We start from the raw sequence: 26843 nt of genomic DNA, 5'->3' as shown, positions 1-26843 counted from the left end.
CAGGTCTCTCTACAGTGAGAGAGGTCACTCCTCAGTGAGGCACTTTCCTTCTTGGAAACAAGAAAAGAAATCACCAGGAAGGAGTGGGAAATGCGTCTGGGTAACAGGAGGGGATCTTGTCAATCTTCAAGTCACTAGAAATGTTCATGGAAGTCTTTTGTTAGGGAAGGCAATAATGGTACTATTGCTTGACTATTTATGGACACTAACAGCAAATAGCTTACGATGGCAGGGGAGATGTAAGATTAGACAAATTGTGAAGAAGGGCTTTAGGTGCTTGAAAAGTGCATTACTGCTCTACAAGGTCACAGAGGTCAAAATGGTGCCACCGTTCATCCTAAATAGAAGTGTTTTTATAAATAAATTGACCTGTAAAAACGTCCACGGCATAGATGGAAATACGCTAATGATGCATTATTGGATTTCTTCCTTTAGTGGAGACTGAGTTGTAGGCTATGGTGGATGTTACTTGTCCTGGTTTCTTGTTATGAATTGTTGCCGTTCTGAAAAAAATACTGAATCGTTATCTTTCCATTTTTGTGTGTATTTAAGTATAAGACAAGCCCAGTCAACAAACTTCCTCGTGTGAGGTCGTTCCGTTGACTGCAATGGGCTGATTTGTTGCTTTAATGCACCCTCCCCCATATGAGGGGGGGTGTGGATTTGTACTGTCCCAAGGGACACAGAATTCTACCCTGAAATCCACATCCCAGCAAGAGCAATTGTTCCCCTCTTCTGTGCATGGGATCGAGGCTCCTTGCCCAATCCTCCCACAGAGCAGCGGGGTTTGGGACAACTCAGTGAGACGGATTAAGATGAGCAGGGTTTGGCCCTAAATCAGGAAATTGCTCCTCTGAAACACACTGGTACTGCTTGAAAACAGCATCAGAAGAGATTGATAGTATAGAGACTGTACTGAATGGCAGCTACTAAATATGTTTGCTATGACGCGCGTCTGTTACATATCCACTAACATATGGTAGGACAGGCTGTACATTGACTCCCAGCTTTAATTCAAAGACACATACGGGTAACATTTTCAAAAGAGCCTAAGTCAGCCAATGTATTTTGAATTGTCCACGGCTTGTTGGGGCTGGGACCAAGTCTTCTTTGGTGTCTGATACAGCAGTATGAGCATCATTAGTGCTTAAACAAATAATGCATAATAAATGCTGCTTATAGGCAGTTTGACAGTGCCTATCAATTCTGTGATTTAATATTGTTTCCATACTCCATAAGAAAGTTATCTTACCAGCAGGGATAAATAAAAGTAGGTTTGCGATTTTTTTATATTAAAAAAAGGTTCCTGATGCTTTTTTTAGAAGCTTTTTCAACTTGGATTTCTTGAACAAAACTCGCAACACCCAGCTCCTTGGGGTCAACTCTTTCTCTCAGTTGCATGCTGTGAAGCTCTCAAAATTTGAAATAAGTTTATAAATTTGAAAGGCTTTCTTTCCAAGCTAAACATTCATACTGCCATGTAGGCCCCAAAGCCTTCCAAAGCATGGATCCTTAGAACGGCAGGTTCTCCGTGTTTTCCTGAAAATGTTTGTGGTCTTTACCAAAATGGGCTATTTTTTTGTGCAGAATGAATCTTTCCATTTTACTTGCTGGAAAAAAAGAGTGGATCTGGAGCAACTTCCAGAGCATAAATTGCAACTGACATTGGAAGGAATAGCTTATGCTCACAAGCCTCCTTTGATTAAGGGCAGGTCTACAGTACCACTTACATCGATGTAAGTTTTGATGCTCAGGGGTGTGAAAAAATCATTGAAGTGGATTAATTACATTGACTGGAGAGCATGCTTCCGTCGACAAAGTGCATCTTCACCTGATGTGCTAAATCAATGCTACTGAATTGATTGCAGCGGTGCTGATTTAGCTCGTCTGGTAAAGATAAGCCCTAAGGCTCTGGCCTGAGACTGAGGAGATCCAGGTTCCACTTCTGCCATGGACTCCTTGGGCAAGTTCTTTAATTTCTCTGTGCCACAATTCCCCAGAGAGATAATTATTCTATTTTTCTGTTGCCCTTTGTCTTATTTAGATTGCAAGCTCTTCAGAGCAGGGTCTGTCTCTTACACTGTGTGTACAGCACCTAATACAATGAGGCTGCAATCTTGGTCGGGATCTCTAGGCGCCGCTGTAATAAAAGAATAATAATAAACAGGATGAAGATATCAGCCTACATATTTTGAATCCTTTCCCAGCCAATTCAGAGATGTAAATACAAAATATCACACAGAGGGAATATGATGTGGATTTTGCCACTTGCAGAAGGATTTTTGGTCCAGAAATCAGTGAGTGGCTTATTAGTTGCTTGTTTTATAAATATGTGAACCATATAGTTTTGTTTAGCAGGCTTCACTTTATCTTACCATTCCAGGACATTGTGTATGAAAACACACAGAAAAATCAGCCTGGGCCATGTTTATCATTTCAGTCTTTCACTGAGAAGTGCTGTGTGCCGCATATCCGAACGTCTTCAACTATACATCAATTGCAGTCTATCTTGGCAAGGCAGTTAACTGAGTGTCTGGGCTATCCATGTTCTAATGATTATGACGGTGACAACTGCAATAAGAGAATCAAGGGAAATCATTGGGTGGGGTCCATTTCTTAGCTATACTTCTGGTTGAAGTAGGTTGAACCAGAGATACAAAAACGATCCCTCCAAATCAGCAGAAAAGAACAGAACTGAATCTGCAAGTTAAATATACAGGCTCCGGATACAAGGGGTAGGGAAGGGCTAACTAGAGATGAATTGTTGCCCTTGATGCTCTTTTGGACTGGTCAGCAGCCATTGGAAGGAGATCACCCCTTCTCCCAGGATTGTGCAGCTCCATAATGTCTTCGGAGCAGGCCTCTGGCTTAATGCCACAGTTTAGCTGATAGTGAACTGATCTTTGCTGTGAAAATCTCTCTGAGGATAAGCTAACCTAGTTCACTTTTAAAACAATCACAAAATCTGGTATGAAGTGGTTGACAGCAATTCAGGGAAGGCCTGATCCAATGCCCATTGAAGTGAATGTGGGTCTTTCTGTTGATTTCAGTGGGATTTGGACAGAATAGAAACAGCATGTTGCTGGTAGGGGTTGCATTTATTGGCATGTATTGAAAATGAGTTTTTAAGAGTGATTTGAAGGAAGAGAGGAAGCACTGGACTGGGGAGGCTGCTTCAAGAATAGGAGGAGGGATCAGTGAGTGAGCCACAAAGGCTCAAACCATGAGGCTGAAATTTTTAAACAATTAGCTCCAAATTTTCAAACTTGGGTTAATTAAGAACTGAGACAGGCACTAAATACATGTATAGGCACGTGAGTAAGTGGCCTATATTCAGATGCCTAGGGTGACCAGACGTCCCATTTTTAAAGGGACAGTCCCATATTTAAACCCTCTTGCAGGTGTCCCGACTTCTTAAAAACGGGCAAATTGTCCCATATTTTCTGTCTTCCCCCCTCATCAGTACTGGTGGTTCCTGCTGCTGGCCAGATCCCTGTTCACCAGCTGCCCACTCACCAGTGGTGAGCGGTGGTCCAGTGGCCAATGATGGGGATGGGTGTGTAAGACTGGTGGGGTAAAGATGCAGTGCATGGGGCCAGCCACTCCCCCTGCTAGTCCGTCAGCACTGGCCCCTCTGCGTGCCGGCTCTCATCCAGCAGGCCCCCGCCCCCCGTCCGTTTGTGGCCGGCACTGGCAGTGCACTGAGAGCTGCGGTGGCTGGTTGAGTGCGGGCAGGTGCCAGGCAGCAGCCAGTTACATGTCACCTCGGCTGCATATCCATCGGCTCTTTACCTGCTCCCCCTTTCGGTGTCCTCTCCCTACTTTGCCCCCCCAGCCCCACTGCTCCTCCATGTTCCCCCCAGTGGGGCACGTCCCGCTCCCAGCGCTGTGCGGAGAACCAGCCCCTGGTCGGAGCGCTCAGCTCACCAACAGCCTGGCCAGCAGGCTCCTTCCTTCCCCCACTGCCTCTGGCTGGGCCGGCCGGCACCCCAGGAAAGCTCAAGACTCTCCGGCCCAGGGTGCTGGCCAGGAGGAGCTGAGCCCTGCATGTGCCAAAGCCCTGCACAGCGCTGTCACGGGGCAGCCTCTCCGCCCCTCAGCTAAGCTCTGGCATGGTGGGGGGGAAGCGATTTCCAGCCTGTTCACGCCCCGAACCTGCAGGCTCCACAGCAGCCCCCGGGGCAGGGGCTTAGCACCCTCTTCACCTGCCCTCTCCCCTGCCCCTGGGTCCTGCCCCCAGGAACACGGGGCTTCTCCGTCCCCTAGGCACCCTCCACTCGCTGGGTGGGTTGGCTGAAGCCCCTGCAGTCAGGTTCCCTGGGCACTGGTGCACAATGCATCCTTAGGGCTTAACCCCCTCCTGCCCATGATGTAGCTGGAGGTGGCTGGGTTATGTCTGTGGCCAGCAGCAGCCTGGAGGTGTTAGCTGCCTTTTGACGCTGTGAGGGCCGGAAGGGACAAGCTGCTTCCAGCTACATGTGGGGGTAGAGAGGAGAGAAGAGATGAGCTCTGTAAAGACGTGAGCCAAATCATCCCTTCCCCACCTCTTCCTCCCCTGTGGCTGGAGGCAGCTCCCATCCCTTCCTTCCCAAACTGTGCTGAAAGGCTGCTGCTGGCCACATTCTGGTGTGAACCCGGGCAGAAATCTGGGGAGGGGGGGGCATGTGACCTTGCATTCCCCCCCACGTATTGCCTTGGGAAGGCACGTGCCAGGTACCAGGAGAAGTGGGTCCGTCCTGGGGGCCCAGCCAGGCATGGAGGGCAGAGAGCACTGGGCAGGGAGGGTTGGGTCAGTCGGTCACGCATCCCCCCAACCCCATGTGAGACAGATGTATGTGTCACCACTCCCCGTCTGTGTGTGTGGTGGGGGGTAGGGCTGTGTGTGTATCACCCCTCCTGACTGAACCCTAAATCCTTAAAGATAAGAAGGTAAATAAGAAGAATCCAGCTGTGCAGTATTTCTTTTTAACCGAGGTTCTGTCAACTTTATGTTAATTTCAATATTTGTACTTCATAGTTCTGATTGATTGTCATTGAACTCGCTTGAATATGAGTAATTTTACTAGGTGTCCCGTATTCAGCCTATGGAAACATGGTCACCCTACGATGCCTGGCTTGGACAGCAGTTGCTGGCACTCAGTACCTCCGAAAATAAGGCCCCTCAATATAGGTTTAAATGCCTAATTAGGCACCAAGGTTTGAAAATTCTGGCCCTTGCCGCTCAGCAACCTCTAGCAGATGCCCAAATTACAGCCCAAGGCAGAGACAAATGCAATTCGTAGACTCTGAATTGGTGACCCACAGCCACCCTCCAGTTCATTATGTCCCAGAGTTGGAGGCAAGGCTTGCTAAAAAAATCAGGTTTCTAATAGGCCTGAGCCCACACATTTTATTCCATTCAAATAGCTATGTGAGTTGCCTTGGCTTTACATTTATATTGCTGGGCAATTTAACCAACGAGTGATTTCTGTTACTCTACCTACAATGCTCTAACGACAGAGAATTAAGATGAGGGGTACAGCACGGGACAGCAGAAAGTTTGAGTTCTAAATGCCAGCTCTGACACCAACTTCCTTTGTGACCTAGTGCCAGGAGTTTAACAGAGGAAAAACAGGAGCAGTAATAAAACAAAAGGACCTGCCTAAATGAGGACACACATACTGAGATACCGGGGACACTGAGCAGAGAGCTCCATTTATAGCCTATGCTAGTCTACAAAAGACTCCAGAGAACCTTTGGACACCAGGTGCAGTACTGGAATTCTGCCCAGATCCATGTTCTAAAAGATGACCTAAACATGACCCTGTAGCCACAGAAGTTCATCATCAAAACCTAAATTATACCCATTCGTATGAAACAATTTCCTTTCAGCATCTTATTGTTAATAATCATTATTATTTCTTTGGATTTAGACAACAATGAAAAGGGGGCAGCTAGCCAAGGTTCTAGCAACCCCACCCGCAGATCAAAAGAACAAAAGAAATTGAGTGAATGTGCAGTGAAAGCGGAGAGCACAGATTCCGAACACCCAAAGTCTGGGAAACAGTGTTCAGATCTGGGGTTTTGATTCAGTCCATCGGAGGTATAAAGCCCAAATGGAAACTCCTGATTCTGAATCTCCCAGAGTCTGGGAGGGGTTTTGACCCAGGGTTTTGGTTCAAAACTCCTCTCTAGTACACTGAGGAAAGAGACTGAGCGATACCATAACAACAATGGGATAGAAAGTGTAACTAACAGACTGGTCTCAGCTTTCAAAAATGACTAGTGATTTTGGGTGCTCCAATTTTTGGGTACCCAATTTGACACCTTAAAGGGACCTGATTTTTGGAGGACAGGTCCAATCCTCAGCACTTTCTGAAAATCCAGCCCCTCTAAGCTGGGTACGCAAAATCGCTAATTGTTTTTAAAAATGTGGGCCTGTGTTTTTGCATCCTCTGAAGACAGGAGGCAGAGCTACAGTAGGCTCCTATATTCAAACTGCTGGAAGAGGTAGAACAACCTGGTTCCCCAGCCTGGGTGACACACTCACCATCTGCTTCAGTATTACACAACCTACCTTTAACGTCTCCCAGGAAAAACACCCTTGTCTTGCTAACTCCCTACAGCTATTCTTGAAAGTTTCTGCATGTGGAAGCCTGCTGCCTTTCAGCTTCCTTGTTAAACACCTGTTCTGGTCTTGGGCCATGCTTCCAATATCCCAGGTAGGGCAAAGAGTCTTGCTTAAGGGGACAGGCTAGTATTTTTGCTATCACTGAAGACCGCTAATTTGGGAAGTTTGATCTTGCAATGTAGCCGAGTTTGAGTTCTCACAGCATCGTGTTTAAGCACAGAGAGCTCCCCGCCCACTTATTGAAACCTGAACATTCCCCTTTGCCCCCCTCTTGCCTTTGTCAAAGAACCCTCACGTAACTGACACGCTTTATAGACTTCAGACCTTCCAAAGGAGGGCTTGTAACACTCACTGTCAGTTTGCTAATTTAATACTTCCCCCATCAGACATATGCAGCAGTTCCAGATAGTCACTTTGCCCTGTATTTTATTTTGGTTAAATTAAATAGGTGTGAGATGAGAAATCAGTAATCAAGGGAGGCAGAATTTGACTGGTTAGAAAGAATGAATGGTCATTTCTGTATAATGCATTGTTAGTGGTGGGTTTTTGTAAACAATAGAAATATTCGCCTCCCCTTTTCACTTACCTGAGCCTATCCTGGAAAGAAGGGTTGGTTTTTTCCATGCTCCATATTTGAATCACTTTGGATTCTGTCCCTTCTGGATGGGTTTGCTGCCTATACAAAGAGCTGTCTCTATTTGCCATGCACAGAGGCTTTTCACTCTGTTTAAACATAGTAAGGGTCCTTGCTGGGAACTTCATGGAAAATAATAGAGCTGGTTGGAAATTTTTTGACTGAACATTTTTTTTATCAGGAAACACTGATTTGTCAAAATCAAATATTTTGTGCAGGGAAGGGTTAGTTTGGACAATTTCTTGACTCAAAAAAGTTTTTTGGAAAAAAAGTTTTTTGAAATTGTTGAAATGTTTTGTTTTGACATTTTCAAAATAAAAAAATTTGGCTTTCTGAGTTAAAATAACTTTCCATTTAGAAATGTAAGCTAATGATAGTAAACAAAACCTATTAAAGGTCAAAATCAAAATGAAACATTTTGAAATGATCAGGTTGACTCTAACCATTGGGGAAAGTATTGTCGGGTCTCTAAAATATTTGAGATGTCATCTTTTCTTCCTGATTTGGGATGGCAAAATATTTTAAAATCTCAAAAATGTTCATGGGACAAGAAAACTGTTTCCCATTCAGCTGTAGAAAATGATGTTCCTTAAGTAGCCAAAGATGTGGACAACATTCAAAATCTTGTAGTATGAATTCTATAGCCCATGTCCCTTGTCAGTTGTGAAGACCAAAAGTATAACTGGGTTCAAAAAAGAATTGGATAAATTCATGGCTATTAGCCAAGAAGGTAAGAAGGACAGCTACATGCTCCAGGTGTCCCTAAACCTCCTACTGCCAGAAGCTGAGAATGGATGACAGAGGATTGATCACTTGATAATTGCTCTATTCTGTCCATTCCCTCTGAACCGTCTGGCATTGGCTGCTGTCAGAAGACAGGATATTGGGCTAGGTGGACCATTGGTCTGACCCAGTATGGCCGTTCTTAAGTATGGTAGACTTGGTAGGAGTGAATTACTCTGTCAGAAGGGAGGGGGTTCTTGAGAGCTGCTGTCTGACTTTTGTGGCTGAGCAAAGAGGTCAGACACCCTGAGTTAAGGGGACCTCTTGCCACAAAAAAACTTTTTTTTTTCTTTTTTAATTTCCTTTATTAGAATCCTGGCTGAGTGAAACCTTTTGCTTTCACTTAGGAAACCCCCAAACCCATGCGTTTTCCCTCCTCCGCCCTGCCTTGGCTTCCCTGACCTGTCACACTTCTCAAAGTAATTTATTTCACCATTTCCATTCGGTTTCCCTTGTTAGGTAGTCTGTTATGTTATTTCCATATTTGACTCTTTTAAAGCTAACAGGCCTGTTGACTTTCAAAGACTATCAGAGGCAAATTATCTCTTTGTGCAGCCTTTTGCATATAAAATACAACCCCATTCCATTCCTTTACAAGGAAACTCAGTTAAAAATTGACCTACATTTCTTTTGGGTTAATATCTTATATTACATACTGTTCAATCTTATGGAAAGATAGGGCTGCACAGGATGTAACAAATTAATTTGAGCAGGAAAAGGTGTGAAAAACATGCAGTCTCAGAAATAACGGCTACTTACACGCCACCAAAGTTATAATATCTCATTCTATCCGCTGAGGTGAGCTTACAATTAAGAGTAGATAACACTTTAAGAGATCTGTTATTCTTTTCTTTTTTTTCTTTTCACAAGACAATGACAACTTTTACACACTGCTACACTTCGATTCATACACAGGAAAAATAAATTACATCAGTAAGAGACCTATATACTAAGATGTGTTTCCCATTTAGGAATTTATTAGCCAAATATTTTACCATAACATCTAAAGATTAAGGGTGCCAGAGCATCAGACTGGGAACCAAGAGTCTTGGTTTATATACTGACATACTGCTTATTATCTAGGTATCTCTTATGCTCATCACACCCTATTACTATCCCCATTTTGCAGACAGGAACGGAGACACAGAGATTAAGTGACATGCTCAAGGTGACACTGGAAGTTTGTGGCAGGGCTGGGAATTTAACTCAGATCTACTGAGTCCCAGCCCAGTGACTTAACTATGAGACCTTCCTTTTTAGGTCCTTAAGTAACTTAACTTTTCTTCATCTTAATTTTCTGATCTATATAATAGGTATAATTATGCATACCTACTCCACATGAGGCTTAGTTAATGTGTGCAAAGGACTCTGAGTTTTTCGATAAGAGGAAATACTGTTTATAGAAGCAGAGTAACATTATTAGTTACAAAAAACATAAGGATCATATTTTCTTTGTACTTTTTGGAATATGTATAATAAAAATCTGGAGGTTAAAAGTATGGAATATTTTCTCCCATTATTCTGGCTTGCAAAAGACAGGGGAAAAAACCACACTTCATTAGGCAGTGGCTGAGAAAGGTATCCATAGCCCAGTGGTTGGGGGAGGCAAGTGCAAATCCCTGAGCAGGGCTGAAGCCCCAAGTCCCCCAGGGCTGAAGGGGGGGGGGGAGAGGGTCATGATTTTTTTTTTAAGTCCTAGTGGGACTTAACACAGAAACACTGGAATAGACCCTCCAATGCAGGGCATCTGCTTTGTATCAGAACTGGCATCTTCCAAGCCCATCCCAGTATAAGGGTGTGGCACAGATTCAAGTCACAGCATCACGATTTAATAACCTACAGAGCAACATGTTAAAAAGCCTACCTTAGTGTGACCTTCTGCCGATACTCTGTGGCACTATCGACCCCTCCTCAGTGTCCCAGCTAAGTGGAAACATTCCACTGGACCGTTGCCAGTTCAACAGTGAGGTACGTGACGCAGCTTTAGAAAGGTGTTTTGCCCGCTACACCTCGCAATTCAGCAGCAATGAAATGGTTAAATATCAGAACGCCTTCCCCAACTTCTGGCAGTGTAACCAAATACATTTTACATTGTTTTATTCTTCCTACTCCTCCTCCTCTCCCCACTCCAAAACCAAATCAATAACAATGTAGATTAAGATTCTAAGTAAAATCCACCTTTCCTTAAAGAAAGATTATTGCTTTTCAGAGAAAAATACATCATCATTCACATTATGGCAGAGGAGAGTACTATACCCTATGTGTCATTTGTATTTCTTCTTTAATGCTGTTTACTGTCTTGTTTCTTTTTTATTTTCAATGTGTTCCAGATGGAAATTCTTCAGTATTAGCGTTTGCTATGATGAGTCTCATAAATCTGCAAAAAGAAAGAGAAAATAGATGAAGTGCTAGAATAGTATCATAATCCCATCCAGCAGCAAAATAAGGTGCTTGTCTCTGTGTATCTGGGAATTTTATGAATCTGTATTTCATTTCACAGTCCTGACATACAGAGACTTTTTTTTTGATTAGCCAAACACACACACACAAGTCTAAGGCTGATGATACAGCCTTTGTTTTTTCTGAATACGTGTTGATCACATGAAGAAATTTATAGATGTGTTCATTTATAAAAATTTTTAAGTAGTTTGTCTTCGTTTAAAGTGCTACACAATTAGCATTAGAAACCAAAGACCTCACTTTACCCACAGGACAGGTTCACATGAAAGCAATGATAGTGTAACCTCTTTCCAAACTACTTGGTTAACTTTCCTCCGCAGTGACTTGGGACAACCACAGCTAGGATTGAGAAGATACTTCATTCTCCATGGCCTGCTCATATCTCTCCCTATCTTCTGAGAAGTCCAATTTTGATGGTGGTTTTTGGGATATGGGCAGCTGTCTGTTAGGTACTGGACTACAATCATGAACTAACTCCTTTTGTACAGACTTCTGAACACCTGTCAGAAAGTAATGGCTTTCAGTTATTGCTGACATAGGCCAGATTCAAACCAATGATCAAGAGGGGAAAGGCTCTCTAACCCATTAACAATCTTCCTTTGTAGGTTCCATCTATTGTTAACATTTAGGATCCCTGAAAACTCACATTGCAGAACTTCACTAGCACTAGTTGATCATAAAAATGAGATATAAGAAATGCAAGTGCATCTATTTTAAGGGCTAACCGGGTTAACACCAGTCGAATATTTCTCCTTTCTCAAATATGCTGCATGCTTCTTCTTCTTTTTTTTTTTTTGGCTGTTTTGATAAATTAATGAGATATCATAGCCCTCAAGTTTTATTTTCTCCTCAAAGTTTTTTAGCTATACTAAAGGACACAATTCAAGAAGCTGGAATGTAATTATAGATTTTGTATCTCCTGTATGGCCTGTCAGAAGTCTACTGTCACTTATGAAGCCATTACAGCATATACTTAATGTCAGCTTGATAGAAGAAACACTTTCATAGGTTGTCTTTGATTGACACATTTGAAATGACATCAGTTTCTAGCTTTAAAACCCATTGTTATTAGATCTCTGTTGCTATTTATGTTAGAAATATGTTCATGTATGTCAAAACAATATATCAGCTTTGCTGATTGGCTGCACCTAGTTTGTGTTGCCGGGGTAACAGAACAATTGCTTTTAATCGTTTCGAAATTGTCTTGTTTGTTTGTGTCATGTTCAAAGTTTGAGTTAATTTTTCAAAACCAACAGTGAATGATTATTTTTTTTAAATGTGTTTGAAGTGAAATATGCATAGGAATGCATTTTCTGTCAATGGATGGGAGCTTTAGATATAAATCAAATAAATAAATAGACTAATTGTGATCAATATTTTTCACTACATTATTATGTTGACCATGTAGGTATTGGTCAACACATTAAAATTTATTTAATTTTAAACTGCATGCAGACGTTGTGCATATTTTGATTGCATCTGTTTCCATGCCCCTTTGTACATTGCTTGTCTTCACAGACTGTGTGTGGATGGTACCCAACCTATTGTGGCCACTACCAGAATATGAATAACAGTTATTATTGCTCTTATAGTTTCCAGCTCTGTTTTTGTTTGGGAACAAATTTTTCACTCTTCTAGTGATTCAATCTGTTGGATTTACAGGCACTGTGCAATCAATCCAAAAACTCTGTTGTAGGCAAGAGGAAGCAAGCACGTCTTCCTGTTTATGGTGGGAGTTAGATCTGGGTTCCTCATTCCCTATGTCTAATTGGGATGTACCAGTCCTTATAACCCCCAACCCAATTTGGTTGTGAGACAGGCCCCGAGACGCATTTGATTTGGTATGTGTCATGGCTCTGTCCTTGAGATAGTTAGTAGGCTTTACCACATGTTCAACTGCATACCGGTTTAATGGTGATGAGTGGCATAAGGACCTTAGTTTTACCTGGGGTTGTGGGGCATAGCTATGGTCTTCGCTTGTAAGATGTCAGTATGGAGCACCTAGGCAGCTCTTGCTCAGTTTACTTCTGTGTATATTTCACATAGTGTATATAAGCCAGGTGGATTCCCATCCATTACAGCAGAAGATAACATCTGCACTTGTGTACGTGCACAATGGTGTTGAGTAAGAAATTGTGTGTGAAAGGAAATGAGGCATACCAGGCTTTCACCATCACCAAAAAAATATCCATGAAAGACATACAGTGTAGGCTTGAAAGGACCCAAACGAGAGAATTCCCTGCATTTCAAACACAGTTATCATGCTACTGAAAAAGCATTGGGTGAGAGTTTGAAGTATGGCAGAACATATAAAATCATACCAAGCCCTTCAGAAAATCTGTCTCCTGAAAATGGGAATCTGAGACTATAAATATATTTCATCATATGCAGGACTTCAGCTAAATATTACATTGACATATGCCAAACAAAGACTAGCAACCTAGGCCTTGCTGAGTTTCAAAGAAATTGCAGTAGTCACCGTAGGAGCCTCAAAGGGAGATACAGAGCCTGATTCCACAGACGGACAAAATCCTCAGTAGGACGATAGGACAAGACCATTGATGGATTAAGGACGTATCTTCATCCCTAAGGGCATATTCCAATAAAATTCAGGTTTATTTTTAACCAATGCCAAAGAAGATCATAGAGCTCTGACACCTGTGCTATGTCCCAGTGATAGCACTCAGATTTTGATACTGAAGGAGTTCTGTAACTACAGATTCAACAACTCAGTAAATACTGTTTGAAAAGGCCGAATGAAATTTTAATGCTAAAGTAAAGGAGACGCATTGTTGGTATGACTATAATGGAGAGATTTATGTTGGGAAAGATCAACAAATGCAAATAGTGACTCACTGAGTTCTATTCTAAGAATTAAAACAAACATCATATTTCAGTATACAACAGGGAGAAATAAACTTGGAGCTCCCTAGAGCAGTTCCTCAGGAATCAAATTTCACAGCAATTACTGTTTGTGTTCCCAGCCCACTCTTTGATGTTATTGTGCCACTGTTTCAACTATTTTTCTAATACGTATTTTGGAATGGTTTGCCAAGTGCTGATATACCTTAGATCACTAGGTATGTTGCTGAGTTCAGCCTGCCCCTGAAATATATGAAGCAATTGCCTCAACATCTCATGAATAATCTGCACAATATTAAACCCTGTAAATGACTAGTTGGGAAAGTGAAATATAAAAAGAGAGGGAAATATGATTGTAATGGGTTCGGTCACAATGATACTCACTGATGTTGCAGATAATGTCACCCAGCTGAAAAAATGGCAAAAAATGGGAAATTGTGGCTCTGAGATGAAGCTTTACTACAAGTTTAATAATGTAGAGAATTCAAAGTCAGAAGATACAGCAAGGAGAAAACGTATCTGCACACTGCTCTACATTAAAAGTCTAGTGAGACTTCATAAGGTAAAATACATCAATGACAATGTGAGCAGTTTAGACAAAAGTTTGAATGGAAAGAACATATAACACATTCTCAGGGGAAAGTGAAACAGACTAAGTGTAAGGAACATGCTGAGATCCTCCAGAGTAAACTAAATGGGATACTTTATTTCACAACCTAGCAGGAAGTCTTAGGTACTTCTGAATGTTGAGATCCAATAATTTTTGAAGCCATGGTGCAGGTGACACGTCTACCTACATTCTGAAGTATTTGGGTGCGTTTAATTAGGTCCATTCTAGACAAGAAGTTGCTCGAATACAATATGAGTCCATTCCCACATCAGTGAATGCAATGTGCGTGGAAAATGATACAAACCTAACCTTTTCATGTTACAATATTAATCCTAACTGGCACAACATGAGTCCACTTTTATAACAAAGATTGCAAAGGGAATGGGAAATGGAACACATGTCGACTATTCTTATTGCAATCTAAATAATCTAATCCTGTGTGGTCCTTCTCAGATGTTTAATCCAAGAATGGTTACAAAATTACAATTTTTTGATTGCAATAGAGTGTTCCATTTCCCAGTATCTTTACTATCTTTGCCGAGAGAACAGGCTCATGTTTGTTGCAGTTTCTGTTGTTATTGAAGACTTTGCCAGAGGAGTCGTTATTATTGTTAGGGCTAAAATTTTCTATGAACTACCAGTATATACTATGCTACACACCTATTCAATTTTATTTTTACACTGTGTCTTTTAAATGTACAAAGTATCAGTATTTGCTCCAGTGAGTTTGAAATACCACTTTGAAATCTGAATATTCTGTATGTTGATTTGATGGCTATTCCACCTCTCTTCTTCTTCTTCTTCTTCTTTTTTTAAATCATTAATACAGTACTCATTCAGGTTGCCAGATTGACAGCCTTGGAAAGTAATGTCCTCTGCAGAGTGGTCAACTTGCTCTTTCCACCCATCTGTGTGCCTCAAGCCTATTCTGAAGAGACCACTTATTGGGAAGTGAGACGAGGTTAGTCTTCATGTGCCTTTAATTCCTGATTTCTCATCTGAGGCGTCTAGTTTCTGACAGTTGTGATGGCGATTTTAGTGATATCCATGTGCCCACTAAGAACTGGACCGGGCCCACCAGTTCATTTCACATAGGCCATTGAACATCTGTCAGATGGGAATGACCTTAAGCACTATTACCCAGAATTCAAATGAGTGTTTTAGAGGTGGGTTTAGTTTTGGTTGGGTGGTGGAGAGATCTAGAGGAACAGTGAATTGAACAAATTAAGAAGGACTGAAAAAGCCAGAGGAGTTCAGACTGTTAGGCCCAATCCTTAGAGTTGCTAAGCAGACCTAAGTCTTGTTGCCCTTAGCACCTCTCAGGGACAGGCCCTTTACTACTATTTACCCTAGTTTCCAGCATGAGAGACACTCTTTCTGGATGTGCATATGGTAGGACAGAAACAATAAGAAATCACCGTTCTATCAGTGATTACAACCAAAAAAGAATCCACACAAGCCTTAGCCCAGTCTTGTTTCTGGCCTATTGTAGCTTGTAAGCTAGCAACTCCCTGCTAATAAATTAATGGAATAGAAATGAAAAATTAGCACCAACGTATCTGACCAAGTAGCATAAAAAACAAAAATATTTTTAAAGGAAGAAAGAAATGAGACAGCTAACTACAAAGAATTAAGGGGCACAAGAAGCCAAAGTACCTTTGAATGGGAGGAAAAAATACCACCAGAAATAAAAAGAAAGAAATGCCAACTAAAAGAGGTGGCTGGAAAAAAAACCCAGAAGCCAATATGTAGTTTGCATATGCTGGCAGTGCCATTTTCACAATAAGAGAGAAAACCAGAAAATGCTGTCTTAAGAAGTATGATTCTAAATAATGCAAAATACAACAGCATGACCCCATGTTATAGATATTTGAACTCCTTAGCTACCTACGGGGGGTACCATCCAAAATATTATTTGTAATTGTCCACCTTCTGAAATATGGAAGAGGGGTGCCCAAACCATCTGAGCAAAAATACTCCTATGGGCTAGGAGAGTGGTTGTAACCAGAAGTCGTATGAGAGAGAAACTAAAATGCCCTCCTCTTTCCCCCCATCACCCCCCCCCATTTATGTACCACTTACATGCTCCCCACTTGCACCCTTAGAATAGTCCCTTTCTTGTTACGTTTTGTTTTGTTTGTGCTACATCGCGGTCTTGTTCTGCACCTTGAACTTTTGAGTACAGCTACTAATATGCTTCACTAACATTTAAGTGCCTAGCAGCCCCCCCATAAGTCAAGTCAGGGCTGAGATTGTACAAGTTCACAAGTGTGAAGGGGGTACAGGGCATGTCCCTTCCTCCCTCAGTGATGCAGCTCTTTGCACTCCCTGTCCCAAAGAGGGGTCGCTAGCACTGTTGGCAGCATTGCACAACTCAAAGTGGACAACACCACAGGCCGCGGGGGGGGGGGGGGGGGAAGAGAATGAGAGAGGAATGCACGCTTACCTCGTTTGTACAGGTAAATCAAGTATCACTGAGCATAACCCAGAGCCACCCTGCACTCCTGAATGCACATTGCCTCCTCCACTGTTGCCCACCCGAAAAAACATCCTACTGAGCCAAGGTTTCCCCAACAGTGCTTTGAACAGGTGAGACCTGTCCATGTGAAATCGAATTTCATATTCCAAATTCTGGTGATCCAAAGGCTGTGCAATTCTGCTTAGTCAATGCTTTCTAATTCCAGGTAAACTAACAGAGCCATGGTATGACTTTCGTTAGTTACAGTATGTCAGTTTGTGGTGTAAATAGATTCTATGTTTAATGCTCTCCTGGAGCTATGAGTATTAATGATCAAAGACCTTAAAAGGAACTGAACTTCCATAACAAAGTATTTCTGACAGCTCGCTCCTCAGCAAAGCAACTGTTGTCCCCAGAGACTCATTCAACATTCATTTGAATCATGGAGAAAGAAGACCAGTTTGGAAGATGTTTTTCTGGAGTGCAGAGGGGCACTTTGATCCTAGCTCAGATAACAGCTGCTCTACCTGAGAGGATTTTCTAGTAGATATATCCTTCAGCCCAGGTAAGCCTCAGGGGAGGTGTCTGGTTGACCTCAAAGCTCAGGCAAGGCACCTGATACCTGAGGGAGGGTCTTTGAATGGGCAAGAGAGCCTGGCATCACATTTTATCATCCTGTCAGTCTCATGTTTCTGGCGAGAGACAGTGTCCACAGGAAGGGAACTCCTAAAGGGATTCGAGTCGCACCTTGAATTTATTTTTCACCATTGTAAAATAAGAAGGAGGCAGAAAGCCAAAATACCATGATTAGATTTTGTCTATGCTATTGTGCTTTCTCGCTGCCCTGAGAGCACACAAAGCACTTCATTTGAAATCTGTGATCACAGCTTCCCAGGACAGGAGCAAAAAGCAAATACCTGATACTTGATAAAATTCTTGGAGGAAAATGAAACAGTTAATAAAGTGCCTACAAGCATTAAGGTGATGGGTGCTATAGATAGCCTTACAGTAGATAGCTATTGTTACTTATTATAGATAGTGCCAAATTCTGTGGTTCTTACTCAGGTAAATCAGCTACGAAAATTAATGAGAGTTTTGCCTGGATAAGGTCTCAGTAAAGATTGCAGAATTTTCTTTTTGTTCTATGAAAGCTGTCCATTCTGGGAAATGCACATGTAAATGAGCATACACAGTGAATTTTTATTTGGCTTTAGAATAAAGCAACAAGTTACTATTATTTCCAGACTGATTTCAATTAAATGATTCATTTACCTTTGCATGTCTAGCCATACTGGACCCGATTCTGATCCTTGTTATACTGGTGTACACCCAGAGTAATTCAGCTGAAGAACGGACTAGTTTACTTTGCAATGTTTCCATTTTACTGCAGTTGAATACAGACACAGAAGGGATTTACAACTCCCTTGAAAACTGTTACATCATTTCCCTAGGGTCCCATGTAGCTGAAATTCTCGGCTCAGTGAGTGCTAATGTCGAAGGTCAATATGTCATTGGCAACCAAGAATTTACCTGGGAAAAGGCTCCAAAATGATCCCCTGCCTTGGAGACTCAGGTTATATCTTCTTCTATCAAATTTGTGGCTATATCTGCATTATGAGCTAGAGATATGATTGGTAGCTCGATGAGAGCTGGCGCAAGCATAGTGAAGCCATGGTAGCACAGGCACCAGTAGCAGTGGCGGCACAGCTTAGCCATACCAAGTATGTACCCACAGGGCCCAGGCAGGTTTGTACTAGTGTACAACTCCCATACCAGTGTGGCTACATTACTGATTGAGCTAGTGCGAGTATGTGTATGCGAGCTGAGGATCATGGCTCTAGCTCAGTGTGGATGTAACCCAAATGACCATTTTTTTTAGTGATATTAGCTGTTTCCTCTGAGTATGCTTACCTATGTCTATACACATCCTCCAAGAAAGATCACCTCCTATCATTGACTATTTAACTTCAAAAAACATTTTTTTCGTATTTTTTAAAAAAAGGTCATGAGTACGTTGCTTACAAGATAAAAACCACTGGCATTGTGGCAGAAAAACAGATACAGTATTTTTTTTAAAAAAGATAAAGGGTAAAATACTGTCTCTGCGGGAAGTCAACAGGAAAAGTTACACTGCTTCAGTAGGGCCAGGATTTCTCCCTAAGACTTGGATCACTTAGGCACAAGTTGATTGCCACTGAAGCCTAGGGATGGCAGTGGGCTTCAGAGCCCAATCTCCAGCCCAAGCTGCAATTTCAAAGCTCAATGTGTGCTAATGGAGACTTCACAGGGTATGTCTGTGCAGCTGTTTATAGAGCACTAGCACAAGCCCTGCTAGCCTATGTCTGTCGACCTGGGCTGGGAGGCTTGCTCCCATGGGCTCCAAAATGCTGTGTAGACTCTCACTCTCTAAGATCTCCATTCTCACATGCTGAAGCATTTGTGAAGCACTAACCATCCCTAATTTCCCCATAAAATAAGACTCATACTTAGTCAAGATACATGTCAACCAAAAAGGATAATAATCATCTTATGTTTATATCATACCTTTCATCCAAAAGAATAATGGATCCCAAACCACTTTGAGTGAAATTCACCCCTGTACAGAGGCCCAGCACTAAGCCTATGTACCAATTAAGTTTTGTTTTGATGGACAGGTATTCCCAAGGGTAAAGGGTGGCAGTTACGGCTTAAATGGGATTTAAGTGGTGTGTAGCGTGTATGCTGCACAGGGCCTAATTTCACCCTTTCTGAACTACACTGGATCCTTCTTGTAATGGGCTCAGTCCCAATGAAACTCCGTATATAGGGTCAAATTCTGCAGCCCTAACCCATTGACTTAGTGAGAACATTTTCTTGGTAAGGACTGCAGGACAAGATAGTTCCACTGTATATTCAACAAGGTATCATACAGCCACCTGTGGGATAAAGGAGGTGCAGGAGGACAGCACTGTAAGCAGGTCCTACTCTTGAAAACAGTGCCAGGGTTGTATGTAGAAAGAACCATTCGTAAAGGCATTTGAAGAAGAAAAAAATCTGTGATGTTTCTGTGAACATTTTTACCGAGCTGACCTTTTAACATAACACTGTCAGACCCCAGAAACGTTAGTCGTCGTTCCCCAGTTAAGGGCATTGTCCCGTTGAGCCATTACATTATCCGCCTATAAAACGAAGAGTTTTCAGCTCTAAATAATTTAGGTGAAAGAGTTAGCCTCAGGCCAGGTGCTCTATTTATGCAGATGGTGAAATAAATTATTCAGACACGGAGACAGGTAAAACAGATGGGAAAGGCAGCCAAAACAAAACACCAGGAGGGCAGCTGTTTTGCAGTTCCCAAATAAAGACACTTTAGTCACAAGGGTGGGCTATAGAAATGAGTTAAATAGTGATGTTAAAAATGGACATTGCCCTGTTAATCCGTGCAGTAGTTACAGTACTAGCAACGGTATTTAACTTTTCAGGACAATGTTAGTATAAAAACCCGTTTTTCAGGGTTTACGAGTATAGGACTTAGTCATTTAGAGCTTTTGGAAATTTTAACCTATATCCAGACATTTTTGCTCAGGAGATAAATTAACATACAAGCTTCTTAGCTGAATTAATTTTGCAAATTTTTCATAATATTTTACTTTGTGTATTTTATATTGCTCAAAATATTGATTCAGTTAGACAAATGACCTTTTCCCAAACAATGTACATGATAATGTCATCTAATTCAAAAAAGTGTTTGATTGATTCACGAAGGGTAGCTCCATCAATGACTATTACCCAGGATGGTCAGGGATGCAACCCTGTGATCCAGCTATCCTAAACCTCCAGCTGCCAGAAGCTGGGACTGGACAACAGGGGATGGATCATTCAAAATGCCCTGTTCTGCTCATTCCGTCTTAACCATCTGGCATTGGCCATTGTCAGAGACAGGATACTGGGCTAGATGGACCACTGCTCTGATCCAGTATGTCTGTTCTTTTGTTCCTAATTGTTTTTTGGCTGTTAACATATATACAGATTTCTAATTTTTTAAAACTTGTATGGGTTGGAAATATAGAATTTCAAGACAACTTGGGACTCTTACAATTTCTGTTTATAGCATTTGTGTCAAATTTTTATAGAAGTCATTATTTCAACTATCAAAAATAAAGCTCATTGATATTAAAAGTACTCGAGTAGTCCAGGAACTTATGCCAAACAATGAAAAGTCATTTCTAAATTATCTTGCCATTTTTAATGACAACTGACTATTCTTACTGGCTTTTATTGTCAGTCAGTCAGTATTTAATTTTTTATTTTTATTTATTTATTTATTTATTTATTTTTGTTAGTGACTCATTTTTGTTAATAAACAGTCAGTACCTGATGGTTGAGAATATAAAGGAAGCTTTGCAGATTTATACGAAAGCTGACACAAAATTTTTTTAAAATATATTAAATAAAACTGTGGGTCTGATTTTCTAAATTATAGGTATGTAACCGAGTGTCTAATTTACATGTGCAATTACCATGATTGTGTGCAAAAACTGCATGTGCAAATAGCAAACTGGATACAGAGTTGGCCTTATTTGTGCAAGCAGACTCACAATTTGCATGCACAACTATGTTAATTGCATTTATAATTTAGGAGCACACTCTTGAGAGAGGTAGTGATTGTCCGAGGACCATAAGAGATAATGTAGAGCCAGATAGGAGTGAGTGGAGAAGTGGGGTGGGAAGGCATAGAGGAGAGAAAAGAAAGGAGAGGACAAAGGAGGGGGCAGAGGGATGACTGATAGTAGAGGAAATTAATCATAAGGGAAAACTGAAAAATGAAGGAAAGAAAGCAAACTGAGTGGCTTAGGGAAAGAATCAGTAAGAACAGAAAACTTAAGAGACATAATAAAAGTATTTAAAGTGTTGTATTGAAAGGCTGGTGCCAACATATGTCAATAAAAAGCACATGAGTGTTTGTACAGATGCTGAAGACATGACTGTGTAGGGGGAGAGAGTTTGAGTGGCCTGGTTTTAGACAGGAGATAAACACAGGTGCCTTGTGTTTGTTATGGACAGGAGAAGGAATAACCCATTCTGGTTTTATGTGCTGGTTTTGGTGCCTGTTTGCTGATGTTTTAATACAGAGGTGGGCAAACTATGGCCGGCAGGCCACTTCCGGCCTGCGAGACCTTCCTGCCCGGCCCCTGAGCTCCTGGCTCGGGAGGCTAACCCTGGCCCTTCCCCTGCAGCCTCAGCTCACCCCACCACCAGCACAATGCGCTGAACAGCGGGGCTGTGGGTTCCTCAGGCAGCGCAGCTGGAGAGTCCAGCCTGACCCGGCCTCTGTACTGCGTGGTGGTGGCGGTGGCGTGGCTGACTCCAGCCGGGCGGCGAGGCTGTAGCGCTGGCAACCACTGGTGCTCCAGGCAGTGTGGTAAGGGGACAGGGAGCAGGGAGGGTTGGATAGAAGGCAGGGGAGTTTGGGGTGGTGGTCAGGGGGCAGGAGTGTGGATAGGGGTTGGAGCAGTCGAGGGGTGGGAAATCGGGTTGAATGGGGGCAGGAGTCCTGGGGGGCTGTCAGGAATGAGAGGAGAGGTTGGATGGGGTGGCGAGGGGCAGTCGGGGCAGGGGTTCTGAGGGCGGTCAGGGGACAGGGAGCAGGGGGCTGTGGATGGGGCAGGGGTCCCTGGGGGGCCATCAGGGAACAGGGGGAGTTGGATGGGGCAGGAGTCCTGGGGGGGCAGATAGGAGGTAGAGGCTGGGCCACAACCCCCTCCCCTAACTGGCCCTCCATACAATTTCTGAAACCTGATGCAATCCTCAGGTTTGCCCGCCCCTGTTTTAATAGAACATTCCTTGCCTCTGGGAAGTTTCTGTTTAAATACTTTTATTTATTGCATAAAGTGTTTCTTCTGTGCTGTGTTAACATCTTATAAAATGCAAGAAATTGCATGAGGTGTTTCAGTATTTTCTAGGGGAAGAACCTCTAGACTGTCTATTTGTTGGGCCTGATTCTCAGTGTAAGGGGCCTTGAAGTGGATGGGATTATAATTTCTGCCCGCTTTAAAGCCTTTTTTCATTGGCAGTGCTGTGTAACTGAGAATCAGGCCCATCATTTTAAGGAACATCAGTACAGCACCTCCATTCTGGTGAGTCTAAATGTCTCTTAGAAGAATGAGGGTGAGGAACACAATGGATATGCCCCTCCCACCCATCTTGCACATACACAATCCTTTCTTGCCTGTGCCTTCTCTTCTCCATGGTGATACCACAAGATGAGGTAGAACAACATAACCATTTGACTTTGAAACCTGTGATGACATCTGTCAAAACTGGTGGCTTCCCCACTCCAATGTTGATCTGCTTTAGCCATTCAGAGTGACACAAACAAGAAAGAAAGAAAGAGAGAGAGAGAATTCAAAATGTGGGTCAAACAGTGTGAGATCCTCCATCTTGAATCCCCTCACAGCCTTGGCCCCTAGCAATCTGGCAGGCCGAGTGCTTGCAGGCAGGGAAGAGTCAGTGTGGCCTACTGGATAGGACACTTGCTGGGTGTCAGGAGACACTGGTTTTCCCTCCTGGTTCAGACTCTGGCCTTGTGTGTGACTTTGAACAAGTCACTGTACCTCTGTTTCCCCTGTCACCCTTTTTCTGCCTTACCCATTTAGATCGTAAGCATTTTAATGTAGAGACTGTCTTAGTATGTATTTATACAACCCTTAATGCTATGAGAGTCAATCTTGGTTGGTACATTTGGGTGTTACCCTAATGCAAATAATAAATAATGATATTAAAGGTGTTGCACACAGAAAAGAGAATCATAGCTTCATCCACCACAGTAATACTCCTTGGCTTCTGTATAATCTTTTAAGGTCTAAGCAGGGCCGGTACAAGGATGTTTTGCGCCCTAGGCGAAACTTCCATCTTGCGCCCTCCCCCGTCCCCCGAACCCCCGCCCTGAGGCACCCCCACGGCAGCTCCCCCCCCCCCCCCCCCCAGCTCACCCCTGCTCCGCGCACGAGCACTAGCACCCCGAGCAAGCCGTTGCTGCTTCACTTCTCCCACCTCCCAGGCTTGCGGCGCCTAAGCTGATTGGTGCCGCAAGCCTGGGAGGCGGGAGAAGTGAAACAGCCATGGCGTGCTCGGGGAGGAGGCGGGGCAGGGGTGAGCTGGGGTGGGGAGTTCCCCTGCATGCCGCTCCCGCCCCTTACTTGCTGCAGGCGGCCCTCCCCGCGCTCCCCTGCCCCAGCTCCCTCTGCCTAAATGCCGGCGGCGACCGGGGCGGCTGAAGATCCGGCCACCGTGGTCGCTGCCATAGAAAATGCTGCCCCCCAAATCCTAGCGCCCTAGGCAACCGCGGTCGCCTAAATGGTTGCACCGGCCCTGGGTCTAAGGGTTTCAGTACAGGGAGAGTGGGCACATATTGGTACTTCTACAGTATAGATTATAATAATGATGTTTTACCCCCTAAGAAAAGATCTATTTATCCTTCACAGTTATTAGTTATTTCCTTGTCACTTTCAATAATTATCAAATATCTTTTCACTTAAACAAGGCTTTGTTCCTTCACAGCTCACCCCTTCCTGCTGCCTGAAACTGCACAGACGTCATGCATTTGTGATGTCACAATCAATTGTGTGGCAACAGATTGATATCAAAACACAGGATTATAGAATCATAGAAGATTAGGGTTGGAAGAGACCTCAGGAGGTCATCTAGTCCAACCCCCTGCTCAAAGCAGGACCAACTCCAACTAAATCATCCCAGCCAGGGCTTTGTTTCCTATAATTAAACCATTTTAATTAAACCTATAATTGTTTCCTATAAACTGATTTTTTCCCCTTTAAACTTTACCCCACTGTAAAAGTCACTCATTACATGGTTTCTTGCAGTCACTTTTGCCCATCGCTCTTCCAGAAACATCTCCTCTGGAGTACAGGATGTTCTAAACAAGTTTTTTTTGTTACCTCAGAGAGGGCCTATTGACTATTTTTTAATATTGGTTTCAGATATTTTTGCCATCTACAGCCCTCCTTGTAGCTGAGATTCAGCTTGTTCCTTACCAGCTATTAGAGCAACCTCACATTAGTATAAGGCAAACATTACTATTGGTAGTGCTGAGTGAAATTTATTTGTTTGAAACTTTCCATTTCATGAATTCATGATGAATTTGTCAAATTGTTTTCGTTAAAAAAAATTTAAAAAAATCAAAATATTTTGTTTCAACATTGGTAAAAATGAAATATTTTGATATTTTAATTTTTCAAAATGTGCTTTAATTTTCTTTTAAAGGCACATTTTAAAAATAAACCTCAAAGACAAAACAAAACAGTGTTGGACCCAAAACATTTTGCGGGGGCTTTCAGTTTGCTGATATTTTTTTTCAGTTTTTCTGGTCAGCCAGCAAACTGAAATATCAGCTCTAAATGTACGAAGCCTCATTTATTTTCTAGTTAGACAAACAAATATTTTAGCTGGTCATACAGCACCTAGTCCTTAACCCATCCCACTCCTTTTGTACCTTCCTCTTTCATGCAACATCTTGCCATCTTTTTCAGGTAGTTGATCTGCTGTGATGTCCATCATCCCCTCTCTCCCTTCTCCTGTGACCATCATGGTGCTTTCCTTTTCCAGATACTCACACTTGAGGCAGGTAATCATCTCCTTCCACATCTTAACCTCCCTTGCACTAATTCACCCCCCAGCCCTCATCCTTTTCTTTGATCAATCTCACCTTGTCTTCTAACTCTCTCCTCTTGAAGTACAAGTGACTTCACCTAGCCTCAACGAGCTATCTCTTGGCCCACCTGTCTCTCCAACTACTGCACCATCTTTTTTCTTCCCTTCACCTCTAAATTCATTAAGCATGTCATCTACAGCCATTCCTCTCTTCCGACCCCATTTTGGACCCCCATCCCTTCTGGCTTCTGCCCTCTCCACACTAATGAAACTGCATTCAAGTCTTCTAAGGACCTCTTCCTGACCAAATTACTGAATCTCCGCTGCATCTTCATTATCGTGGACCTCTCCTTTGCTTTTGCCACTGTTGATCACACCATGCTTCTTGACATCTTGTCCTCCCTTGTCCTATCACAATACAGTTCTCTCCCGGCTCTCCAACTACTACATCTGCGTCCATGTATTCAGCATCTCTTCAGGTGGATGGGTTCTGTCCTTAAGTCCGTCACCCTTTCCTAGGTGATTTTATCTGCTTCAGTTAATGCTGTTAAATCACCAGCAACTTCTGGTCCTTCTCAGTCTCTCTCTCACACACAATTTTACTTCTGATAAGTCAGCTATTTATTACACGGTAAGGATATCATTTTAAATATTATAAAAGACCTTTTTAGTTCAAATAATTAAGTCCCATCTTCAGAGGAAACAGCTGAACTTACATCTTCATTAACAACACTAGTTAAGTCATCTGCTTGTTTAATGGGGAGCTGCAGTTTCACCTCCAATTAAAAGATTTTTCCCTTTCTATCAGGCTTTACAATCAGTACATGAGAGAGATCACAAGTGTCATCTCCTAAGCCCTGGAGCAGAATAAAGCAAAACAAGAAAGTTCTTCTCCTTGCACTGGCTTGCTATACCCAATGCACATAATGGAATTTTCATCTAGTTTATTGGAAAAAAAAGTGCATTGTTTGCTTGGAAAAAATAATTCAGGTGAAACCTCTGAATTGGCAGAGGCTCTGGTAGATACAGGCACATGCCAACAAAACAATCATCCTGATTATCAAAGGCTCATAGGAAAACTCTGTGTGGAGAGAGTCCATTTTTCTCGCAATTGATGAATTGCTGTTTTCAAAATAAACACATAACAAAGTGTTAGAAAATGTTTAAAAACAGTGTTAAAATAGGATCAACTTATTTAGCAGACAGTCAAGCAGGGGAACGATACAAAGGACTGCACAGCAAGAAATATCAACTTGCATGTCAGTTATTGTGTATAGGTTGCAAACAATTCCATGTGGGCCGTTTAAACAGAGAAGCTGTGTCATTTATCCATTTGTTTAGAAACTTTCAAATATATGGCCATGAATCTCCTTTCCTACATTCATGCCAGATAAGTGAATGTACAACTTATAAATGACGGAGGTCTAGACAATGGTAGAGGACAGTGAAATCTTTACGGTTGGATTCTCAAAAGCACTCAGCACTCAGTGTTGGCCTCAGTGCTCCTGTTGAAGTGCTCCTGGATGGAATCCTGGCCGTATTGAAGTCAAGGGTAGGATTTTACCCAATGGCCCCAAAAGACTTCAGTGGGAGCAGAGTTAGGGCAAAGCTAAACACTTACGAAATCCCTCCCTAAAGAGTCTATTGTCCTTTACCATTATCTAGGTCTATGGATATTTACATTCAGATTCAGCTCTTATGGGATGGGTGCAGTTGTTTTTGACCTCAGTGTGACCTGCATCAAACATTTGAGGGTCGTCAATTTTTTCATCTTTAATTGTAA

General features: G+C 42.4%; 1 long non-coding RNA gene across 2 annotated transcripts; it reads right to left on the bottom strand.

The window, feature by feature from the left end:
• Window positions 1-9924: 9924 nt before the first annotated feature.
• Window positions 9925-23991, bottom strand: LOC120371415. 2 transcript variants are annotated; one of them, XR_005584335.1, is made up of 4 exons: window positions 23959-23991; window positions 22608-22741; window positions 17690-17801; window positions 9925-10404 (listed from the first exon to the last, which is right to left on the bottom strand). It is a non-coding gene; the product is annotated as an uncharacterized LOC120371415 (long non-coding RNA). The 2 variants fall into 2 exon arrangements; XR_005584336.1 differs by having other exon boundaries at window positions 23846-23960.
• Window positions 23992-26843: the final 2852 nt, after the last annotated feature.

The sequence above is a fragment of the Mauremys reevesii genome, linkage group 9 (assembly GCF_016161935.1).
Source record: "Mauremys reevesii isolate NIE-2019 linkage group 9, ASM1616193v1, whole genome shotgun sequence".
Lineage (NCBI taxonomy): Eukaryota > Metazoa > Chordata > Testudines > Geoemydidae > Mauremys > Mauremys reevesii.
Note: the sequence above shows the minus strand (reverse complement) of the source record. Positions and strands in the feature narration are given on the sequence as shown.